Raw genomic sequence first — 16,281 nt, 5'->3', positions numbered from 1 at the left:
TGTGTCCACACTAAGGACAGTAATTCGACTTTGTGAGTCCACACTAACGGGGAAAGCGTCGACATTGGAAGCGGTGCACTGTGGGCAGCTATCCCACAGTCCCCGCAGTCCCCGCTGCCCATTGGAATTCTGGGTCGAGCCGCCAATGCCTTCTGGGTAAAAAAATGTGTCGAGGGTGCTTTTGGGTAACTGTCGTCATCCGTCCATCACTCCCGCCCTCCCTCCCTGAAAGCGCCGGCGGGAAATCAGTTTGCACACTTTTCTAGTCAGTGACAGCGCGGACGCCACAGCACTGCTAGCATGGAGCCCGCTGTGACCATCGCTGCAGTTGTGGCCGTTGTCAACGCCTCGCAGCTTATCATCCACCTTTCCCAGAGGCAGACTCAGATAAATCAGGCGAGGAGGCTACGGCACCGCGGTGAGGGCCTGAAGTCTGAGAGTAGCACAGACCTGTCAGAAAGCACGGGACCCAGTGCCGAGGACATCACGGTGGCAATGGGTCATGTGGATGTTGTGGAACGGCGATTCTGGGCCCGGGAAACAACCACGGACTGGTGGGACCGCATAGTGCTGCAGGTCTGGGATGAATCCCAGTGGCTGCGAAACTTTCGCATGCGGAAGGGGACTTTCCTTGAACTTTGTGAGTTGCTGTCCCCAGCCCTGAAGCGCAATGACACCCGGATGCAAGCAGCCCTGACTGTCCAGAAGCGAGTGGCCATAGCCCTCTGGAAGCTTGCAACGCCAGACAGCTACCGGTCAGTCGCGAACCACTTTGGCGTGGGCAAATCTACCGTGGGGGTTGTTGTGATGCAAGTAGCCAAGGCAATCGTTGATGTACTGCTGTCAAAGGTAGTGACCCTGGGAAACTTGGAGGTGATCATAGATGGCTTCGCAGTGATGGGATTCCCAAACTGCGGTGGGGCCATAGATGGAACTCACATCCCTATCCTGGGACCTGACCACCAGGCCAGCCAGTACATTAATCGAAAGGGCTACTTTTCCATGGTGTTGCAAGCACTGGTGGACCACAGGGGACGTTTTACCAACATCTACGTCGGATGGCCGGGCAAGGTTCATGACGCTCGTGTTTTCAGGAACTCTGGTCTGTTTAGACGGCTGCAGGAAGGTACTTACTTCCCGGACCACAAAATAACTGTTGGGGATGTGGAGATGCCTATAGTCATCCTCGGGGACCCAGCCTACCCGCTAATGCCCTGGCTCATGAAGCCCTATACTGGCGTCCTGGACACTGAAAAAGAACTCTTCAACTACCGGCTGAGCAAGTGCAGAATGGTGGTGGAGTATGCTTTCGGCCGTCTCAAGGGGAGATGGAGAAGCTTACTGACTCGCTGTGATCTCAGCGAAACCAATATCCCTATTGTTATAGCAGCTTGCTGTGTGCTCCACAATCTCTGTGAGAGCAAGGGGGAGACCTTTATGGCGGGGTGGGAGGTTGAGGCAAATAGCCTGGCTTCTGATTACGCCCAGCCAGACAGCCGGGTGATTAGAAGAGCCCAGCGGGACGCGCTGTGCATCCGGGAGGCTTTGCAAGCTAGGTTCCTGAGTGAGCAGGGTAACCTGTGACTTTTAAGTTTGTGTACAGAGAAGCTTAACCTGCCCCCGTTTCTTTACCCAGTTAATGTTGACTATCCTCTCCAGTTACATACCCCCTTCACCCCCTTCCAACACACATTTAAAAATAAAATCACTTCTACTTTGTTAATGAACACCGTTTTCTTTATTACTGTTTTCGCGGGAATGTTTTAAACCTGGGACGCAGACTGTGGTGGGGAGCGGGTGTAGTGTAGTGATGCAAATGACGCTTCTAAACTCCAGGAATGACAGGCTCCGCAGTGGTGGACTGGTTGTTTCAACGGAGCCTGCCACCCCTCCTGATTGGGACTGTGTGTATGTGGGGCCTATGTCACTTTGTGGCAGGGGGAGGACGGTTACAGATCCCCTGCTGCGTGGCTCTGTGATCCAGGATAAGGACCGCTGCATAAGATCTGTAACTGCCCTCCCCCTCCACAAAGTCACAGAGCAACCCACCCCCCACCACAGAACATGAAAACCACCTCCCAGACTGACCAGGGTAACTAGTGACTGCACTGTGTATGTGCCCTGCTGCTGGACCTGCCCCAGCCTATGTACCCTGCTAAAGGTGACTGTCCTGTCCGATTACCAACCCCCTTCCCCCCCTTCAGACAGACTCTCCTCCAAAAGAACATGATGGAAACAGTAATTAACAGAAACGTTTTTTTTATTAGCAACTACACATGAAACTGGGGGGTGAAACTTGGACGGGGGCTTGTGTGATGCGGGAAGGAAAGGACTTGTCAAATTTTGGGGAATGAGAGCCTTCTTCTACTAGAGCAGTCTGCAGGGGTGGAGTGAGAGTTTGCACGGACTCTGCCGCCCCTCCTTCTTTGGACTTTGGGTGAGGGGGGTATGGGACTTGGTGGCAGGGGAGGGCGGTTACAGATAGACTGCAGCGGGGCTCTGTCCTCCTGCCTCCGTTCCTGCAGAACATCCACAAGGCGCCGGAGCGTGTCCGTTTGCTCCCTCATTAGTCCAAGCAGCGTTTGAGTCGCCTGCTGGTCTTCCTGCCACCACCTCTCCTTCCGTTCCATGTGTGATCGGTGCATTTGGGACAAGTTCTCCCTCCACTGGGTCTGCTGTGCTGCCTGGGCTCGGGAGCAGCCCATAAGTTCCGAGAACATGTCCTCCCGTGTCCTCTTCTTCCTACGCCTAATCTGCGCTAGCCTCTGGGAGTGTGATGCCAGGATAGGTTGTGAGACAGTCGCAGATGTGGCTGTGGGAATGGGAAAAAGGGAGTGAATTCCTCAGAAAGATAAATGTAGTTGTGAACAAAGAACATAGTCTTTCTCTGTGAACAAGACCATGCACAGCACCTATCACATGCGCACTCAGGACAAGGTCGAATTCTCGGCCTTTGCATTCAGTGCCTGGGGTCTTGCACTGCAGATCTGAGAAGCGGTGGCAGGACACCGGAATTTGTGTAGCGGGCAGACATGGTAAGCCGTAGACTTGTGGCTGCTTAAAACTTTAATAGTAGCACTGGCCTCCTTTCACATTGAAAGCAATGCCAGTCCCTGCTGCCAGCAATCCGGCAAGCAGGAACTCTGCCCCTGTTCCACCCCCTTGCGGCTGTCCCAGGGAAAGATCCCTGTATGCTGCCTCTCTCCCGCCTCCACCGTGTGGCTGCAAACCGGCGGTTACAGTTCTGTAAAGGAACGGGCAAGCAGTCCCAATACTAATATTCCCCTACCTAATTCAAAGCAGGTCACCATGAGCGACATCACCCTGATGAGGATCTCAGACACTGATAAAAAAAGAATGCTTCGGGAAAGGCTGCAAAGACCAGGGCCGTATGCCGCCTGTAGGGAGCCAGGGTGGCTTCCCTCCGAACCTGAGGGTAAAGTGCCTTTCCCTCAGCCTGAGTGGGCGGGGCCAGCCCAAAATCGCTCCACCCCCCGGAAGGGGAGGGGTGGAACAGGAAGTATAAAGGGCGGGGCCCTTAGCTCAGTTGGGGCAGCACCAGGGAGGGAGGCAGACACAGACCGTGGGCTGCTCCCTCCAGAGCCTGCTGCCACACCAGGGGAGGCCCTGGGCCAGTGGAGACCTCACCTGGAGGACGGACTGGGGCTGCCAGGACTGCCCGCGGCCGAGTACCCAGAGGAACTGGAGGAGTCGGAGGGGGAGCGGGAGCTGCCAGCAGCCGAGTACCCAGAGGAGCTGGAGGAGCCTGAGCCTGAGGGGGAGCCGGAGCTGCCAGCAGCGGACTACCCCGACGCACTCACGGGACCAGAGGGATTCGGGCGAGCAATCGGGTAGGAAGTAGCCCAGGGACAGAGCTGCACAGTGGTGAGTCTATGTAGCGGGACGACCCCGCTGACCCAGTGGTGGGACCCTCGTTCTGCCACTGTCAGGGCCCTGGGCTGGAGCGCAGTGGTGTAGGGTGGGCCTGCGCTCCCCTACCCGGCAGAGCCACGCCGGGACCTTTGCCGGCGCTCCCCTGCCTGAGGGGCGCGCTACTGACCTTTGCCGGCGCTCCCCTGCCTGAGGGGCGCACTACTGACCTTTGCCGGTGCTCCCCTGCATGAGGGGCGCGCTACTGACCTTTGCCGGCGCTCCCCTGCCTGAGGGGCGCGCTACTGACCTTTGCCGGCGCTCCCCTGCCTGAGGGGCGTGCTACTGACTGTGGCTGGCGGCCGCCCCGCCGCTAATTCCCCGCTGACGGAGGCGTGACCCAGGCCGGCCAGTGACCTCATAGCTCCCCACCGCCCCCTAGCGGGTAGGTGGGCCAACGCCGATCACAAGTGGTGGAGAATGCAGGTAGCGCCCCCTATCCCTGCCGGAAGGGATTAGAGCAAGGAGGCAGCGACAGCCCCTAAACAGAAGATGGAGATGGAAAGGCTTATCAAGGTGCTGGCCGAGACTCAGCAGCAGCAGCAGCAACAACTCATACAGCAGCTGGGTACCCACCAGCAGCAGTTGCTTCAAACCTTGGGGGCCCAGCACCGCGAACAACAGACTCAATGTTTCCAGCAACTTGCCACCCTGTGGCCGAGCCCCGGTGGAGCCCAGCCTGGCGGGGTGACCACCCCCAACCCTCCTGCTCCACCAGTCCGTCTGGCCAAGATGGGGCCTGAGGATGACCCAGAGGCTTATCTGGTGACCTTCGAGCGGGTTGCTGCAGTAGCTGGTTGGGCGCCGGACCAATGGGCAGCCCTGCTTGCCCCCTATCTAACGGGGCCGGCCCAGAAGGCTTACCGGGGGCTACCAGACGATGAAGTCTGTGTTTACGCCAGAGTAAAAGCGGCTATCCTGGATGCCTTCGACATCACCCCGGAGACTTTTCGGCGACGGTTTCGGGGAAAGCTGTACCCCCCGGGGGCCCGGCCCCGAGCCGTGGCACAGGAATTAAAGGATGCAGCGTGCCGATGGCTACAACCCGAGCATCGAACTGTGGCTGAGGTGACAGAACAGATCATCCTCGAACAATTCGTGCACATCCTTCCAACTCCAGGGAGGGCGTGGGTGTTGCGGCACCGACCTCAAACTCTAAGTGCAGCAGTCACACTTATGGAGAACTTTCTAGAGGCCGAGGCCCCAATAGGACCGACAGCCCGACCCCCAAGCTCTGGACCCGGCGCTCAGAAGCCGGAAAGGGGGTCCACCCCCAAAGTCAATGTGCCCGCTCGAGCCCGACGACCAAACGGCGGCGGCACTACTTTTCCCCGACGGCCCGAGGCCCCACAACCCGCACCGTCTGGACGTTTGGCCCGTCCATCGGGCCCCGGCCAACCCCGCGGCCACCCGGGTGACCCGGCACGGCCGGGGCGCACAGAGGTAGGACCTTGCTTTCGGTGTGGTGAGTACGGCCACCTGCAACGAGACTGTACGGCGATGGAATGCGATTTTGGCCAGGTGTACACCGGGGAGAGCCGGGCCCGCACACCATCCGCGGCCAAATTGACAGCCCCCATGAGCATCGCCGGGACACCTGTGGTGGGTCTAATTGATTCGGGCTGTGGGCAGACTCTTGTCCGCCAGTCCCTCCTCCCGGACGCCGAGCAGATCATCGGGGAGGTACGGATACAGTGCATACATGGGGATGTGAAACCGTACCCGACCGTGCAGGTCCCTCTCACGGTAGACGGGGCGACTCAGGTAATGAATGTGGCGGTGGCCCCGTCCCTTGCCTACCCAATCATCCTGGGCCGGGACTGGCCAGAATTCGTCGAGCTGCTCCGGTCCCTATCTCCGGAAGAGGCATTCGAGGGAGCCTCCTCTGCGACGGACCCAGGCCCCAGGAGGAGCCCCGACCCCGACGGTGACCCATCCCTTTCACCCAGGCAGGACGGCCAGGAGACAGGGGGCCCCCCAGTGGACATTCGGGACTTTAGCCGAGACCAAAGGGAGGACCCTACGCTCCGGTTTGCCTATGAACAGCTGGCACGGGTAGAGGGGAAGGTCGTGGAGGCCCAGCGGGCTACCCAATGGCCTAGATTTGAGCTTGACCAGGATCGTCTCTACCGTGTGGAGCGGGACCCTCAAACTCAAGAGGTCCGGACCCAACTCGTGGTTCCCCGCATTCATCGACGGGCGGTCCTAAAGCTAGCCCATGACATCCCAGCCGCAGGCCATTTAGGACCGGAGAAAACCGCAGCTAGGGTCCTGGCCAAGTTCTTCTGGCCCGGCATCCACCGCGAAGTGAAGGATTACTGTGGGTCATGCCCGGACTGCCAACGCGCCGCCCCGGCCGGGATCCGGAAGGCCCCCCTAGTTCCATTACCAACTGTGGGCGTTCCATTTGAACGAGTAGCGATGGACCTGGTCGGACCCTTCCCGAAAAGTCAGGCGGGCTACCAATACATCCTTGTCTTGATGGACTACGCCACCCGCTTCCCTGAGGCTGTCCCCTTAAGGAGTATCACTGCCCGCACTATTGCGGCAGAGCTTGTGAAGATCTTCGCCAGGGTAGGCCTCCCTCGAGAGTTACTTACTGACCAAGGGACCAACTTCACATCTAAGTTGTTCCGTCAGGTATGTGCCCTGCTGGGGATTAAGAAGCTGCAGGCCTCAGTTTACCATCCCCAGACGGATGGGTTAGTCGAACGTTTTAATCGAACCCTGAAAGGAATGTTGCGACGCTTCCCCACCCAGGACCTCCGTCAGTGGGATCAACTACTTCCCCCTTTACTACTGGCGGTTCGGGAAGTTCCACAGGCTTCCACGAAGTTCTCTCCATTTGAGCTCCTCTATGGGCGACGGCCCCGCGGAGTGAGAGAAACTTGGGAACATACACCATCCTCAACGCAGGGCCTTTTACAATAAGTCTTGCAGCTGCAGGAACGGTTGGCCCGGGCGGGGGAACTCACGAGGGAAAACTTAAACACGGCCCAAAGGGGCCAGGAGCAGCAATATAATCGGGGCACCCAGGTCCGATTATTTGCCCCCGGGGACCGAGTTCTCCTCCTGCTCCCCTCGGAGGAATCAAAGCTTTTTGCCCGCTGGCAGGGCCCGTATGAAGTCCTTCGCCAAGTGGGGCCTGTCAATTATGAAATCCGGCAGCCTGATCACCGGAAGGGAAAGCAGATCTATCACGTGAATCTTTTAAAACCCTGGCGGGAACGGGAAGGACTGCTAATTGCCCCATACCCACCTGAACCAGACCTTGGGCCGCAACCCCCCGAAGAGTCTGATAATGGGGAACCCCAGCTAGCCGAGACGCTCACGGCTGAGCAGCGGGAACAGGCCCTCTGCCTAGTGAAGGCATTCCCCAGGACCTTCACCACGAAGCCCGGACAGACTACGCTTGCCTACCATGCAATCCAGACCGACCCCGGGGTGGTGGTCCGAGAGACGACCCGGCCATTGCCTAGGCGAATGCGAGAGGCTGTGGAGGAGGAAGTCCAGGCCATGTTGGGATTGGGTGTTATCGAGCATTCCCAGAGCGAATGGCGGAGCCCTGTCGTCCTGGTTCCGAAGCCAGATGGGAGCCGGCGGTTTTGTATTGACTTTCGGAGAGTCAATGCCATTTCAAAGTTTGATGCGTATCCAATGCCCCGCGTCGATGAGCTCCTTGACCGGCTTGGAGAAGCCTGCTACATCACCACCTTAGATCTCACCAAGGGGTACTGGCAGATCCCCTTGGAACCCCGATCCAAGGAGAAGACTGCGTTCGCCACCCCGTCAGGCTTGTACCAGTTTACTCGGATGCCTTTTGGCCTCCATGGGGCCCCAGCGACCTTCCAGCGCTTGATGGATCGGATTTTGCAACCTCACACCAAGTACGCCGCCGCCTACCTGGATGATGTGGTCATCTATGGCAGCAACTGGGAGGAACATCTCAACCAAGTGGCGGCTGTCCTCCGGGACCTCCGCGTCGCCGGCCTCACAGCCAATCCTAAGAAATGCCAAATCGGGCGCAAAGAAACCACCTATCTGGGGTACACCCTGGGGCGGGGACAGGTACGCCCCCTCATCGGGAAGGTTCAAGCCCTCCAGGAATGTCAGGCGCCAACCACGAAGAGGCAGGTACGTCAATTCTTGGGCCTGGCCGGCTATTACCGGCGGTTCGTACCCCACTTTGCAACCATTACGGCCCCTCTGACAGAACTCCTGACCAAAGATAGCCCCCGTAGAGTGTGCTGGTCTGACGACTGCGAGAGGGCCTTTCAAACTGTCAAAGACCGCCTGTCTAGCGAGCCCATTCTCTTCAGCCCGGACTTCGATCGGGACTTCATTGTCCAGACCGATGCCTCCGGCGTGGGGCTTGGGGCGGTCCTCTCACAGGAGGTGGACGGGGAGGAGCATCCTATTGTTTACATCAGTCGGAAACTGTTCCCCCGGGAGCGGAACTACTCCGTCCTGGAGAAGGAGGCCCTAGCTGTTAAGTGGGCGGTTGATGCTCTCCGCTACTACCTCCTCGGGGCCCCCTTTATACTGGTTACAGATCATGCACCCCTGAAGTGGCTCAACAAGATGAAGGACGCGAATGCCCGCCTGCAGCGGTGGTATCTTACACTACAAACCTACGCCTTCACGATCCGCCATCGGGCGGGACGGGACAACGCCAACGCGGACTTTTTCTCCCGTCTGGGGGAGGCTGAGGACGCCAGCTCCGCGGTTCGGGAGCTGGATTTGAGGGGTGGGGTATGTAGGGAGCCAGGGTGGCTTCCCTCCGAACCTGAGGGTAAAGGGCCTTTCCCTCAGCCTGAGTGGGCGGGGCCAGCCCAAGCTCGCTCCACCCCCCGGAAGGGGAGGGGTGGAACAGGAAGTATAAAGGGCGGGGCCCTTAGCTCAGTTGGGGCAGCACCAGGGAGGGAGGCAGACACAGACCGTGGGCTGCTCCCTTCAGAGCCTGCTGCCACACCAGGGGAGGCCCTGGGCCAGTGGAGACCTCACCTGGAGGACGGACTGGGGCTGCCAGGACTGCCCGCGGCCGAGTACCCAGAGGAACTGGAGGAGTCGGAGGGGGAGCGGGAGCTGCCAGCAGCCGAGTACCCAGAGGAGCTGGAGGAGCCTGAGCCTGAGGGGGAGCCGGAGCTGCCAGCAGCAGACTACCCCGACGCACTCACGGGACCAGAGGGATTCGGGCGAGCAATCGGGTAGGAAGTAGCCCAGGGACAGAGCTGCACAGTGGTGAGTCTATGTAGCGGGACGACCCCGCTGACCCAGTGGTGGGACCCTCGTTCTGCCACTGTCAGGGCCCTGGGCTGGAGCGCAGTGGTGTAGGGTGGGCCTGCGCTCCCCTACCCAGCAGAGCCACGCCGGGACCTTTGCCGGCGCTCCCCTGCCTGAGGGGCGCGCTACTGACCTTTGCCGGCGCTCCCCTGCCTGAGGGGCGCGCTACTGACCTTTGCCGGCGCTCCCCTGCCTGAGGGGCGCGCTACTGACCTTAGCCGGCGCTCCCCTGCCTGGGGGGCGCGCTACTGACCTTTGCCGGCGCTCCCCTGCCTGGGGGGCGCGCTACTGACCTTTGCCGGCGCTCCCCTGCCTGGGGGGCGCGCTACTGACCTTTGCCGGCGCTCCCCTGCCTGAGGGGCGTGCTACTGACTGTGGCTGGCGGCCGCCCCGCCGCTAATTCCCCGCTGACGGAGGCGTGACCCAGGCCGGCCAGTGACCTCATAGCTCCCCACCGCCCCCTAGCGGGTAGGTGGGCCAACGCCGATCACACCGCCATGCTCTGCAGGGCAATGATCCCGGAGTACTTGATTGTCTCCTGGCGCGGAAACGTTTCATACCACGGAGGACCCAATAAGGCTGCTCTCCCCAGGAACCTGATGCAAAGGCTTTCCAATTACCTCCAGGAGAGCTTCCTCGAGATGTCCCAGGAGGATTTCTGCTCTATCCCCGGACATATAGACCGCATTTTACTGTAGCTGCACTGGCAGGGACTAAACAGTAGAGCGGCTTGGGCAGAACAATCATGCTAAACCGGACACTGTTAGATTTTTTTTCAATAGTTGCACTGCCCAGGACTGAAACGTTAAGCGCCTAGGGCAAACTAATCATGAGAAACCCATTGTTGTTATTCTTAATATTCCTGTTCTGTTAAAAATAAATGTTTAGACGTTTAAAACACTTACTGGCTGATCCTTCCCCAGATTCTGTGTCCGGGGTAACGGCTGGGGACGGTTGGTAGGGGATCTCTGTAAGAGTGATGAAGAGATCCTGGCTGTCGGGGAAATCAGCGTTGTAAGCGCTGTTGACTGCCTCGTCCTCCTCATCTCCTTCCTCATCTTCCCCGTCCGCTAACATGTCCGAGGAACCAGCCGTGGACAATATCCCATCCTCAGAGTCCACGGTCAGTGGTGGGGTAGTGGTGGCGGCCGCACCTAGGATGGAATGCAGTGCCTCGTAGAAACGGGATGTCTGGGGCTGGGATCCGGAGCGTCTGTTTGCCTCTTTGGTCTTCTGGTAGCCTTGTCTCAGCTCCTTGATTTTCACGCGGCACTGCGTTGCATCCCGGCTGTATCCTCTCTCTGCCATGGCTTTAGAGATCTTCTCGTAGATCTTTGCATTCCGTCTTTTGGAGCGCAGCTCCGAAAGCACGGACTCATCACCCCACACAGCGATCAGATCCAAGACTTCCCGATCAGTCCATGCTGGGACCCTCTTTCTATTCTGAGATTGCACGGCCATCTCTGCTGGAGAGCTCTGCATCATTGCCAGTGCTGCTGAGCTCGCCACGATGTCCAAACAGGAAATGAGATTCAAACTGCCCAGACAGGAAAAGGAATTCAAATTTTCCCGGGGCTTTTCCTGTGTGGCTGGTCAGAGCATCCGAGCTCGGACTGCTGTCCAGAGCGTCAACAGAGTGGTGCACTGTGGGATAGCTCCCGGAGCTATTACCATCGATTTCCATCCACACCTAGCCTAATTCGACATGGCCATGTCGAATTTAGCGCTACTCCCCTCGTTGGGGAGGAGTACAGAAGTCGAATTTAAAGAGACCTCTATGTCGAACTAAATAGCTTTGTGGTGTGGACGGGTGCAGGGTTAATTCGATGTAACGGCGCTAACTTCGACATAAACGCCTAGTGTAGACCAATATTTATCACTCCATCTTCTCCTTGGTCAGATACCATACGAATATCCTTCCAAGAGATGTTTAGCTGGTCTGTCTCCTGTCATCCTAACTACGTGCCCAGCCCTCTGATCTATTTCCCAGCCATCTGATTACTTGCAGGGCTGTCATGTGTATTTGCCATATTTTGGAGGGCTCCTGGCCTCTATAAGATCAAAACATTCCATGTTCCTAGTATCCAGTCCTTCTTCCATCACTGAGGGCATTTATCCCTATCATCATTTGTGTTTTTCCCAGGTTTATTTAAGAAATCCTTAACAGATGTACTTTATAAGGGATACGGTTGTTAGCCTTATTCCAACTCTCAACATGGACAGCCAATGGATTGCTCCTTGGTCTGGCACTTATCCTATCTGGCTTGGGAGATCCTGTTGGTAGCAAAGCTACCCCTGGCTCAGCTTTCAGGGTTATGAGCACTCAAGCCCCTCCACCATGTCAATCCGTAGGAAGGGGCAGAGAAGACCCTTGTTTTTAAATCCAGTCCCAGCCTGAGAAATTCTTCCCTCAGCCATGTATTTGTATTGCCAAGCTCCATCCTTCAGCCATGCAGGGCTCACCTGTTCACTGGGGGTGGGCCAAGATGGCACTCTCTTTGATAGTTCCTCAATACCCCGTGCTAGGCAAGGCATATGTCTTGGCATTGCCTCATCCACCAGTTATACATATACAAGATTAAACTGACTTTCAACATAGGGCACAAAATGGCATAGTTTGCTATAGGCAACCAAAAAGCAAGGCATAACTTGGTACAGGCCTGCCTCCTTCTGTCACTCCAATCATCTCAACTTTTCTTCTTTTAATCTTTCACACTCTTGTCCTCAGTTGCACATTGTGGCAATGAATGAAAAATGGCAGCATTTAAGCACCGTAAGAAAGGGAGAGAAGTTTTTATTCAGTTCCATTGATGTCAATGGGAAATACGTTGGGTTTGATCAACAAAGCATTAAGGCTCTGATTATGTCATGAGGGCTCACAAGAGCCTCATGAATGACGGATTTTGTTGTCCACTGGCTGTTCCGAAAAATAAAATTAAAAAAATCTTGCAAGTCAAGCCAATTTTTTTTTTAATTTTCAGCCAACCAAAAAGTTGAAGTAAACTTCATTTTGGGTCAAACAAAATATTCTGATCAACCCAAAATAAAACATTTCATTTTATTTTTGAGCTTTTAAAAATGTATTCTATTTTTTTAAAATAAAATTGAAGTACATTTCAAAACAAATTGTTTTGAATTAAAAAACAGAAAAATTTCATTTAGAAAATATCTAAACAAAATATTTCATTTTCCCCCCCCAGAATTTGGTTTTAGGGTTTGGGGCAGGTGGGATTGACCAAAACAATTTGACAAATTTGACACAAATTCATGAAATGTTTTAGATTACCTAAAACTGCTTTTTCTTGGTGAAAAAAGCTTCAGCCAAAATGTTTCTTCTCCCAGCTCTAGTTGTCACTAACCCAGTTGTGTAGTCCATGCTCAGCACCTACCAAAATCAGGCCCTAAAAGGTTGGGTCTTGGCTACCTTAGAAGTGTAGTAGTGCTGTGGTGAGATCAGCAGAGATTCTTGAGTGGAGCTGGTGGGAAAACAATTTTTTCCCTATGGAAAATTTCAACAAAAATGAGAGGGAATTGTTTTCATTGACAATTTCCAGAGAAAAGTTTGACTTTTTGGTGAAAAATCAAAAATGTTCAGCTGAAAATCCAAATATTTTGATTCTGAAATAATATATAGCACTTTTTATTAGTGGATCTTAAAGAATTCACACTCTTTAATGTATTTATCCTCACAACTCTCCTGTGAGGCAGGGCAGTTATCCCCATTGTACAGAGGGGGAACTGAGAGGCTGAATGACTTGCCCAAGGTCACACAGGAAGTTTGAGGTAGACCAGGGAATTGCACCTGGGTCTTTAAAGTCCTAAGCTAGTGCCCAAATCACTGAACCATCCTTCCTCTCAAAATGCCACTGTACTGCCTCATGGGAGTTGTCGTTTGAGTTCCTCATGTTCCCATTCTCTTCTATAGACTGGTCTCCCTCATTGGGCTACATTTCCCATGATGCACCGTGATTCCATCCATGGCAAGGGGAAATGGTTGCATCCTGGAAGACCCACTGAGTGGAGCCCAGCCTATAGAGGAGAATGGGGACATGAGACAACAACTGAACTACAACTCCCATGAGGCACTGTAGAAGAATATCCAAATAGAAATATTGTGATTTCCAGATGTTTAGTTTTTTTGATGAAAAATCAAAATATTCCACAGAAAGCGGATCCTTTTCATGTCAGCGTTCTGGTTACCTGATGTAAAAAGAGAAGTTGGGTGTCCCAAGATGAATCCCTACTGTGACAATGCGGTTCTGGCGGAACCCAACTGAGAGTGCCAACTCAGGACAAATTGCTCAAATAGGGCAGTTACAGCCCAAGGCTGGGGTTTTTCCACCTCTAAGGCAAACCAAACCAGCCAGACTAAGACTTCGATCTCACCCCACTGGCTAACCGCAAGTCTCACAAGCAATCTCCTTAGACACTCCAGTTACCCAGTATTACCACCAGTGCCACACGTTATGGGGACAAATGGTTATAAAAACCAATACCCCAGTAAAAGAAAACGGTTCTCCCGATCCCAAAGGACCAAGCCCCAGACCCAGGTCAATGTACAAGTCAGACCTTACCCACAAATCACGCTACTGCCAATCCTTTAGAATCTAAAATCTAAAGGTTTATTCATAAAAGGAAAAAGATAGAGATGAGAGTTAGAATTGGTTAAATGGAATCAATTACATACAGTAATGGCACAGTTCTTGGTTCAGGCTTGCAGCAGCGATGGAATAAACTGCAGGTTCAAATCAAGTCTCTGGAATACATCCCCCGCTGGGATGGGTCCTCAGTCCTTTGTTCAGAGCTTCAGTTTGTAGCAAAGTCCCTCCAGAGGTAAGAAGCAGGATTGAAGACAAGATGGAGATCAGGCATCAGCCTTATATAGTCTTTTCCAGGTGTAAGTTCACCTCTTTGTTCTTACTGTGGAAAATTACAGCAAAAATGGAGTCTGGAGTCACATGGGCCAGTCCCTGCATACTTTGCTGAGGTACAAGGCGTATCTGCCTTCTCTCAATGGGTCCATTGTATAGCTGATGGTCCTTAATGGGCCATCAAGCAGGCTAGGCAGAGCTAATCTCAGCTTGTCTGGGATGTCACCCAGAAGCATAGCATAAGTTTGCCATACAGACAGTATAGAGCCAATATTCATAACTTCAACTACAAAACTGATACATACATATAGACAGCATAATCATAACCAGTAAACCATAACCTTGTCCTAGACACCCCATTTGACCCCCTTTATACAAGATTTGGGTGCCACTACAGGACCTTGGTTGCAACAATGATCTATATGGTCCCAGTTTATGTCAATATCGTCACACCCCCAACGCAAAATTGATGCAGGAAGGGATGACACAAACATCACTGACTGCATCCCAAGAGCTCCCCATCCTGGGTTCTGTCTCACTACAGCTAGTATTGGGTTAGAAGCCGTACCAGTGTATAACAGAAATGGTTTATCAAAATCATGTTCAACCACATGATTGAACCTCTTTACAAACTCAAGGTAACACTTAGTTAGAACAATAGTGGATTGGATCTGCTCTGGCAGCATGGTTCCTGTATGTGCCATGTGATCTTGCCAAGAGCTAAAGAAAACTGCTACTTTATCCATACAAGCTCGGGCAAATGTTTGGAACCCAATTAACATCGAATAAATGCAGATATTAATGTTCTTCATAGTCCAGGAATCTTGGCATTTAGCCATGAAAGCAATATGGTAGTGTGCCTCAGTCTTCCTTTTCATACAGCACATTAGGTCTGGAATGTCTTTTCCCCTGTGAAAAGTTCCCATATTGTTTATAGGCATTACCTGTGAAACCCCAGTGTAACAAGGCCTTTTAACATAACGTGTGTTTTCATGTATTCCTTTTAACATGTTCGAGGGATTCTCCAAAAGATTAGGCACATTGTTAATTACAAAATTTAGCAATAACAACAAGTTCATTGCAAGTGTCCATCTACAGTCATGTCTGTCATGCCACACCTTTGGCTCAATACCATTGGAGTTTGGGCATTTTAGGGTTAACCTGTGGCTTCCCTTTGCAAAATTCAGTTTTCTCTTTCCTCCTTGTCCTGCAGGATCAAACCCCGATTTCTCTTGCTTAACAGAATTTACTGGCTGATAGGGTGGGCCCTCTGTGCTAGCAGCTATTAGCAAGTCCTTCCTTTCCCAGCCAGGCAAGTAATTTGCACTACCCCAGACCAGAGCCAGTTCACCAGTTTTCATATTCGTAACTGCTATTATCTCCAAGGCTGGACTCTGTCTTAAAGAGATACCACACAAATCCAAAGAGTCTGCGGGTGAGAGTTTGCTTGCTCTCCCCCGCATCCTCAAGCATTTAGCCATAAAACTGCTCTGCTCTGACACATCAGTAACCAAATCTGTCCTCAAACCCTGAAGCACAAACTGCTCATTTAAAGAATCAGAAAGGAGACATTCCTGTTCCAACACCATTGTCTCCCCAACAAGTTGGCCCCACACAGCCACTCGGTTATAGGGATGCCTCAATTCCTTAACAACTTTTACTTCCTCTGAGACCTTCTCAAAGCTACCCACACTGGATCTTTTAAAAGGAAAGTCAGAGGATCCATTCACAACAGACAATTTTTGGCTGCTAGGAACTGAAACTTCCTTGATTAAATCACTCTCACACCCTTCAGTTGCAGGGAACTGCTTGCACCGAGTACCATGAGGATTCCTTTTTCCAGGAGCTTTTCTAAGCAGCAATTCACCCCTCACAGAAATTCTGCCCTTACCCTCTTCACCTAGGGCTTGCTCTAAAGGCACACTTTCCTGAGCAACAACAGACTCTGTCTGGGTCTTACTTACATTCAGGATCACCTCTGGCCCATCAGGCAGATCTCTACACAATCCCCTTTCAGGTGAACCCATAGACTTCCTAGATAAAAGGTTAGAAATACTTCCCTTCTCTTTGCCACACACCAGCTTAGGAATTTTTTCCTTTTTGCTACAAGTTGTTAAACTGTCCGGAGGTAACACAACCAAATTACCTTTCTGCTCCCCTTGTGCCCTGGCTAGGGTATCACCCTGATCAGACAGAG

General features: G+C 53.5%; 1 protein-coding gene across 1 annotated transcript in view; it reads left to right on the top strand.

Moving 5' to 3' along the window:
• The window catches only part of LOC101945176 (E3 ubiquitin-protein ligase RNF213-like), a 174,008-nt gene that overhangs the window by 58,023 nt on the left and 99,704 nt on the right, over nucleotides 1–16,281 (top strand). The gene's annotated exons all lie outside the window — the stretch shown is intronic.

Source organism: Chrysemys picta, chromosome 4 (genome assembly GCF_011386835.1).
Source record: "Chrysemys picta bellii isolate R12L10 chromosome 4, ASM1138683v2, whole genome shotgun sequence".
Taxonomy (NCBI): domain Eukaryota; kingdom Metazoa; phylum Chordata; order Testudines; family Emydidae; genus Chrysemys; species Chrysemys picta.
The sequence above is the reverse complement of the archived record's forward strand: the minus strand, read 5'-3'. Positions and strand labels throughout refer to the sequence as shown.